Source organism: Mesoplodon bidens (assembly GCF_964165515.1).
Source record: "Mesoplodon bidens genome assembly, chromosome: 15".
NCBI classification, from domain to species: Eukaryota; Metazoa; Chordata; class Mammalia; order Artiodactyla; family Ziphiidae; genus Mesoplodon; species Mesoplodon bidens.
The window spans coordinates 33,482,225-33,489,526 of record NC_138171.1 but is presented as its reverse complement, the minus strand read 5'-3'; positions in this window follow the sequence as shown (position 1 = coordinate 33,489,526).

The window sequence follows — 7,302 nt, the reverse complement described above, 5'->3', positions numbered from 1 at the left end:
GAAGAATACCATCTCTAATCAGCCGAGTTAAGGCATTTTGGTTATAGACGGAGTAATTCCTGGATAGGGCTGGATCTAGACGGCTCTTCCCAAGGCCATCAGTTGAAAGTTGCTGTTTATAAGTAAATGCCATTTGCTACATCGATCAGATTTGAAAGCTCAAACCCTTCGCGTAGGTTTTCTTTGCCGCCTTGTGTCTCCCCTAAAACGATGCATTTGTAAAGTCTTGCTTGGTAATACAGTATTATGTAATCCATCTTTGGGTTTTTCTGATCAACTAACCTGGTCCTGTCATTACGAATTAGTGACTTATCTGTTAGCATTATTAAAGTTATGTGTGTCTTATTAGTATTGCATTAACATTAGCAAAGCCATGTAAAAATTCCATTGCCCAGAAATGAAGGGTTGAATCTTCGTGGTTAAGTTTTCTCTTTAGGACACCTGGGGAGTGCAGGATCTGGGAACACCCTGCTGCGCCTGCCCGTTACCTGGCTTCTGTGTGTGAGTGCTGGGGCAGACCCCTCCTGGTTCTCATGAGTGACCACCAGTGTGGACACTTCCTGCTTTTTGGGCACCACTAGCTTTGTCCCTTGGTCCACGCATTTACCAGTTTCTACTTACACAGACAGAAACAAGTACACAGCATCCCTTTATAATCGGGGCGGGGCGGGGGGTGGACAGCACACCTATACATTAGCAGCCGCCTACTGTATTAGTTTTCTGTGCTACACAAGAGGACCACAGGTTTAGCAGCTGAAAACAATGCCCATTAATTATCTCACAGTTTCCGTGGGCCAGGAGTCTGGGCTCAGCTTAGCTGGTCTTCTGTTCAGGGTCTCACAAGGCTGCTATCAAGGGGTCGACCAGGCTGCATTCTTACCTGGAGGTCTCAGTGAGGAGAATCCGCTGCCAGGCCCATGCAGGGTGTTTACAGGATTCATTTCCTTGCAGCTGATGACTGAGGGTCCTGGCTTCTTGTTGGCTGTTGGCTGCCCTGGGATCTAGAGGGTGCCCCCAGTCCCTGGAGGCTGTTCACAGCCTGGCTGTTTGCTTCTGCAAGGCCAGCAGCAGAGAAATTTCCTAGCCTCAAAGAGCCAAGTCTGTCTTCAAAGGGCTTTTCCCTAATTAAGCCAAGTTCGACCAGGATAATCTTCATTTCGATTAATTCAGAATCAACTGATTGGGCACCTTAATTACACCTGCAAAATCCCTTCCTCTTTGCAGTGTTCTGCCAGCTAGAAGGATGTCACGGGTCAGCCCCCATTCAAGGGAGGGGGCTACATGAGGGGCAGAGATCTCGGGGGCCACTCTCCCCCATCTTCTGCAGTTACAACTACCTTTGTGCACACATCATAGTAATGGTTCCCTTTGGAGTTTCACTATGAGCTTGTGGCTTTGCCGCAGACCCAAAGGCCGTCTCCCTCAAGGTGTCCTGCGCCAGGTCTCCAGCCACCTGGCCTCCCTGCTGGTCCCGGGCCTTTGCACTTGACGTTCTCTCTGTCCACTTCCCTCTCCCCTGAGAGAGCCACATCCTCGTTCCTTTACTGTATCTCTAGCCTCTGCTAAACTGTCGCCCCATCAGAGAAATCAGAAAACCGCTCAGAGAAGCAGCAGCGTAGGGGTCAGGAGCCAGGCTCCGAAGGGTGAACCCCGGGTGCCTCTGGACCCACCGTGTGACCTCCCACCCCGAGCCCGAGGGTCGTCCTTGGTCAAGTGCGGACAGGGGTCTGGGCTCTCATAGACCCCTGGCCCACATACACAGTTATCCAGCTGACTCCTTTCTACCTGGGATCAAAGTGGCTCCTTGTGTGGTTTCAGGGCAAGCTCACCTGCCTTCTTGGTGGTCAGAGGCCCTGGCGGGGGATCCCATGCTGCTCCCGACCCCTTGCTGGTCCTTTTCACTTTCTGGAGGAATTGCCTTTATGAAGTTTCCCTTAATTTGACTTCCTTCGGATCAGGAGACATTTTTATTAGGTAACCTATGGAAGGCTCTCAATACCGAAATCAGATTCATCCTCTCTCTCCACGACCTGCCACCTCTCACCGTTCACTATTATTTGTCAAGTACTTACCATGATGCCCAAAGAACTACACCAGCCAGTGAAGTAGCTTGTCAAACAATCCCGAAATTCGCATTCCTAAAGCTTCCTTTAATAGATGAGCTTTATCACTTGGGGAGAAAGAGGCATGACCATAACTGTAAAACATAAATTGGAAAAGAGATTTCACACAGAGTACTTGACCCCTAAAATATATACTTGGAAATACAATGGGGGACCAGAATAGAGGAATTCAGGAATTTTACATGAAAGGCATTCACGGTAGCAGTAAGATACAGCTGGTGTTTTAGGAGGGTAGGCAGCAAGCTCTTTAGAGCAGGAGCCTGGAGTTTTTCTCTCTGCACCTGCACATTTATTGGCTTGAAAGTAACTGAAGAGCTGCTGCTGGGACTTATTTTTGTGAGGGGACCTCAGGAGCTTCCTGCAAGTGGTCTCCAGTCCAGGCAGGGTGAGCTCTCTGTTCATGTGGGATCTGAGACCAGCAACCATGCAAGGGGGTGAGAATGCTGCCACTGGTGACCAGTGGTCACCACCCGTCCCATCCCCCGGGTCCAAAGCAAGATGGAAGGGACAGTAAAATTCATGTACATAGCCCTGGGCATCAGTCTCAGCCCTGCCACTGAATGGGTCTATGGGACGACTTTTTTTTTTTTTTTTTATAAATTTACTTATTTATTTTTGGCTGCATTGGGTCTTTGTTGCTGCATGCGGGCTTTCTCTAGTTGCGACGAGCGGGGGCTACTCTTCATTGCAGTGCACAGGCTTCTCTTGTTGCGGAGCACAGGCTCTAGGCGCGCGGGCTTCAGTAGTTGTGGCATGCGGGCTCAGCAGTTGTGGCTCACGGGCTCTAGAGCACAGGCTCAGTAGTTGTGGCGCATGGGCTTAGGTGCTCCGCGGCATGTGGGATCTTCCCGGACCAGGGCTCGAATCCGTGTCGCCTGCATTGGCAGGTGGATTCTTATCCACTGCGCTGCCAGGGAATCCCTAGTGGTCCGGTTTTGAACATTCTGTGCGAGTTTAGTGCCGTTAGAAGCTCCTCAAACTGCTGTCGACCAGTAGCCGTCATGTGGCGTAGCGCAGGTAACACAGAAAGCGAGCAGAAGGTGAACCCTGCCTAAGAAGCTTCTGGCAGATAATAGAGAAATACAGAGACCCATATACCAACAGGTATATAAACACTAGGGACTGAAGGTATGAGTGCAAGTTTTATTTTGCTTCCTGGAGCATAGCTTATGCTAAGCAAATTACCCTGGGTCTTCTTTTGGTCTACTCCTGACCCTTGTACTTTACCCCTGACCTTATCAGTTTCTCCTCCTTAACCCCTAATTAATTGCCTTTATACACACAACTCAAAAAAAACCTCACGGGTTACAGTCTTTCCTGCCTTCTAACGTATTTCTCTCTCCCCTCTTGGACCTTCTCAGCTCCAGGTGAAAAGGTCTCTTGACCAATCTGAACTCCCAACAGTGCCTGCACGGAGCCTAACACGTAGTAAGCACTCCTAAAATGTTTGTCAAACGAATGCTTGACTTGGCTGTGTTTACATGACTTTGCATAACTGGGCGAGGGTCAGGCAGCTGGGACAGTGACTATCACTGGCTTCCAGGTTTCGCTCACTCTTTGTCTGTTTGCTTTTAGAGGTTTTGTAGGTTTTCTCTTAGACACAAAAACATCATCTCTTCACTTCAAGGCATCGTCGCCTGTACTTGGATGTGTGAATCTGGACGTGCACATGAACTCTGAGTTGCATTTTTCTACAGACCGTTTCTGCAAGTTTCCCTTTGCCAGAGATGGGGGAGACAGCACATTTTTAGCTGCTTCATCTAGCACCGTAAGTATCAAAGGAAAAACGAAAGTGTTGAAATTAATTTCATTAGCAGAGTGTAAAGGAAGGACCTGTGCAGTGTGGGCCACCCCGGGAGCTGGGCACCACCGGCTGAGCGGTGAGAAGGGACCTGGAGAAGGCAGTCTGCCCAGGGTCCCGCCCTAGGAGTACCAGGCTCAGGGCAGACATCACTTCAAACAGTGATTAACAAAGAGATATGCCATCAGAGAGTTTAGGAGCAACCTGGCCTCCTCCATCTGGCACATGGCGGAAAGCCTACTGCGTCATGAGAGGGTGAAGACAGCCACGCACAGTGCTGGTGGAGGTGGGGGTGGACGCAGGGGGCTGAGATGTGTGCAGGTCGGTTCTGCTAATCTATACCCCTTTTGTTCGGGCTCTTCCAACATTTTTCAGTGCGTGACTTACCCATTATCTGGGGGACTGAGGGAGGGATATTCATTCCTTTAATAAAAATTGAGTACCTATTGTGTGTTAGGCAATGATAAAGCCCTGGAAATTCCAATGTCAGTAAGAAAGGCACTCCCTTGGAGATCTCACAGTGTGGTCAGGTAGACAGATGGGAAGACAAACAATTACGATACAACATGTGAGGGGCTAGAATGGAGAAAGTACAAAGTATGAGGGCGCAATAACGCAGATCTGCTTTCCCTTGGGTTCAGTAAGACTTGACCTTTGATCTCAGACTTGAGCCTGAATGAGAATGGACAGTGGAAGAAGGAAGGTGGGTGGGACGTTGGCACAGTGGGAGCTGCGTGGGGGAAGCCTAGGGGTCTGACGGAGTGGGGAGGGCCCACATAGGGAGCTCTGCCAAGGCTCAAGCTTATAGGTTCACGGGAGACGAGGCTACCACAAAACGTGGAGCCGGTGGGGGGAAGCTGTTGGGAAGAGCCTGAGCTCTTGCCTGTGGCTGATGGGCAACCACTGGGAAAGTCTAGCCAGCCCATCCTGGCATCAGTCCAGCCATCCCTCCCTGTCCCAAATACCAGAATATACACGGTAATGTCTGTCACCTTGAAAGCATCTCTCCATCAATCATTTGGGAGGGTGCTGGATCCAGGGTTGTTTCTAAAGTGTTTCTGGAACTTCCACTAAGCAGTGATGCAAATGGCAAGTGCCCCAACCCAGCTACACAGAGATGATAAGGATAATACTAGGAATATGTGAGTGCTCTGTGGGCGCCAAGCACTGCTGTAAATGCTCCACATGCACTTTCTCACTTCATCCTCCCTTCAACCCAAAGAGGCAGGTGGTGGTGTTATTCCCATTTTGCTGATGAGGAGGACACAGGCTCAGAGGGTGAGTGGCTCACATAGTAAGTGATGGACCTGGAACCTGAACCCACTGTGTCTGGCCCAGGAGAGAAGTGGCAGCGTTAGGATGGAGAAGAAACAGGAAACGGGGACTTCCCTGGTGGCGCAGTGGTTAAGAATCCTCCTGCCAATGCAGGCGACACGGGTTCAAGCCCTGGTCCAGGAAGATCCTACATGCCGCGGAGCAACTATGCCCATGTGCCACAGCTACTGAGCCTGCGCTCTAGAGCCCGTGAGCCACAACTAGTGAGCCCGCGTGCCACAACTACTGAGCCTGCGCTCTAGAGCCTGCAAGCCACAACTACTGAAGCCCAAGAGCCTAGAGCCCGTGCTCCACAACAAGAGAAGCCACCGCAATGAGAAGCCCACGTACCGCAACGAAGAGTAGCCCCCGCTCGCCACAACTAGAGAAAGCCCGCGCACAGCAACGAAAACCCAATGCAGCCAAAAATAAATAATTTTTTTAAAAAAAGAAACAGGAAATGAAAGTTAAGATAAAAAAGCAGAAATAGGAATGAGGATAATCAGTTGTGGTGAGGGCAGAAAAATGCAGACCTCCTGACAATAACTGAAGAGTCAGCTCTGCGAAGGCTGGAAGGACTGGGGGGTGGGGGTGGCCGATGGGGAGGAACATGGGTCCCCAGAGAGTCCACTGGGTCAGACCCTGAATCCAGGAAAACTGGCACTGAACTCTGTCACAGCCCATGAGCACTGCAAAAACCTTGGAGAGTTCCGAATTCACGCTTCTTCTAAAGTACAAATCAAGGCCAGAGAGAAGAAATGGCTACAAAGTGTCACACACAGAACAGAGTCCAGTGGTCTCGACTTTGAGACTAAAATGTTTCTGCAGACTAGTGGCCACTCATGCTCCTGCTAATAGTACCCTAATTTTCCTCTGAGGAACCACCCGCCCTGTCTGGCTGAGCCCTTATGCTAAGGGTCTTAGCTCAGGCTGCTACAACAAAAATAGCACAGACTGGGGACTTAAACAACAAATATTTCTCACAATTCTGGAAGCTGGAAGTCCAAGATCAAGGCACTAGTAGAGATGAGTAGAGATGGCATCTGGGGACAGCCTGATTCCTGGCTTGAAGACACAGCCACCCTCTTACTGTATCCTCACAAGGGGAAGAGGCGTGAGGTCTTTTGCGTCTCTTCATCAGGGCTCCACCCTCATGACCTAATTACCTCCCAAAGGCCCTGTCTCCAAAACCATCCCACTGGCGATTAGGGTTTCAAGGTATGAATTCTGGGGGCGGGGGGGACACAAACATATCATCCACAACAACCCACATCTCCAGACTAAGCCAGTCCACAAATGCCATTCCCTCATTACACACAAGACTCCATAATGCCATCCAGGGTGAATCAGAGGCTTCTGCCTTTTCTCCCTCTGGAGTCAACCCATGGGGGGCTTCCCCAGGGCGTCCTCAGGAAGAGCAAGAACCAGAGAGGAAGGGAGGGAGACTAGGTCCAAGTGACACTGCTTCAGCCTTTCTGTCTGGCTGTGCCTGGCCTTTCATCAGTCACATCTCCTTTTTTTTAATTTTTCTTTCTCCATCCCAAGATCCACGTACAGCACTTACACTAGAGCCTGGCACCTAGCCAGCGCTCACATGGCAGTATTACTATATAAGCTACCTTGAATTAGGTTTTCTGTCATTGGCAACACAAGAGCCTGAACAAAACGGTGACCTGTTATTGCTACCACACCATGCCATAGTCACAATTCCTCCCAAGAAGGTTAAAACTTGATGTGTACTCAGACATTTCAGTTAGATGGAAACCACCTAGACACCTGTTTCGATGCCCGAGACCAAGCGCCCAAAAGCCGGCTCCCCTCCCCCCTCCTCTGGTCCCTGCAGAGCCGCGCACCCAGGCACCTCCCTACCTGGCCCCTCTCCTCGCCTGCGGCCCAGAGAACACACCGCCTGCTCCGGCAGGTGGACCTGGGGGTGGCGGGCGGTCTTAGGGGGCGACCAGCCAGGTCCTGGGGGGCGGCGGGCGGTCTGCAGGCCCGCCTCGGTCCCGGGAGCGCTGGCACCTCGCCCCACCACCGTACCCCCGAAGCTCAACTTCTTCGAGA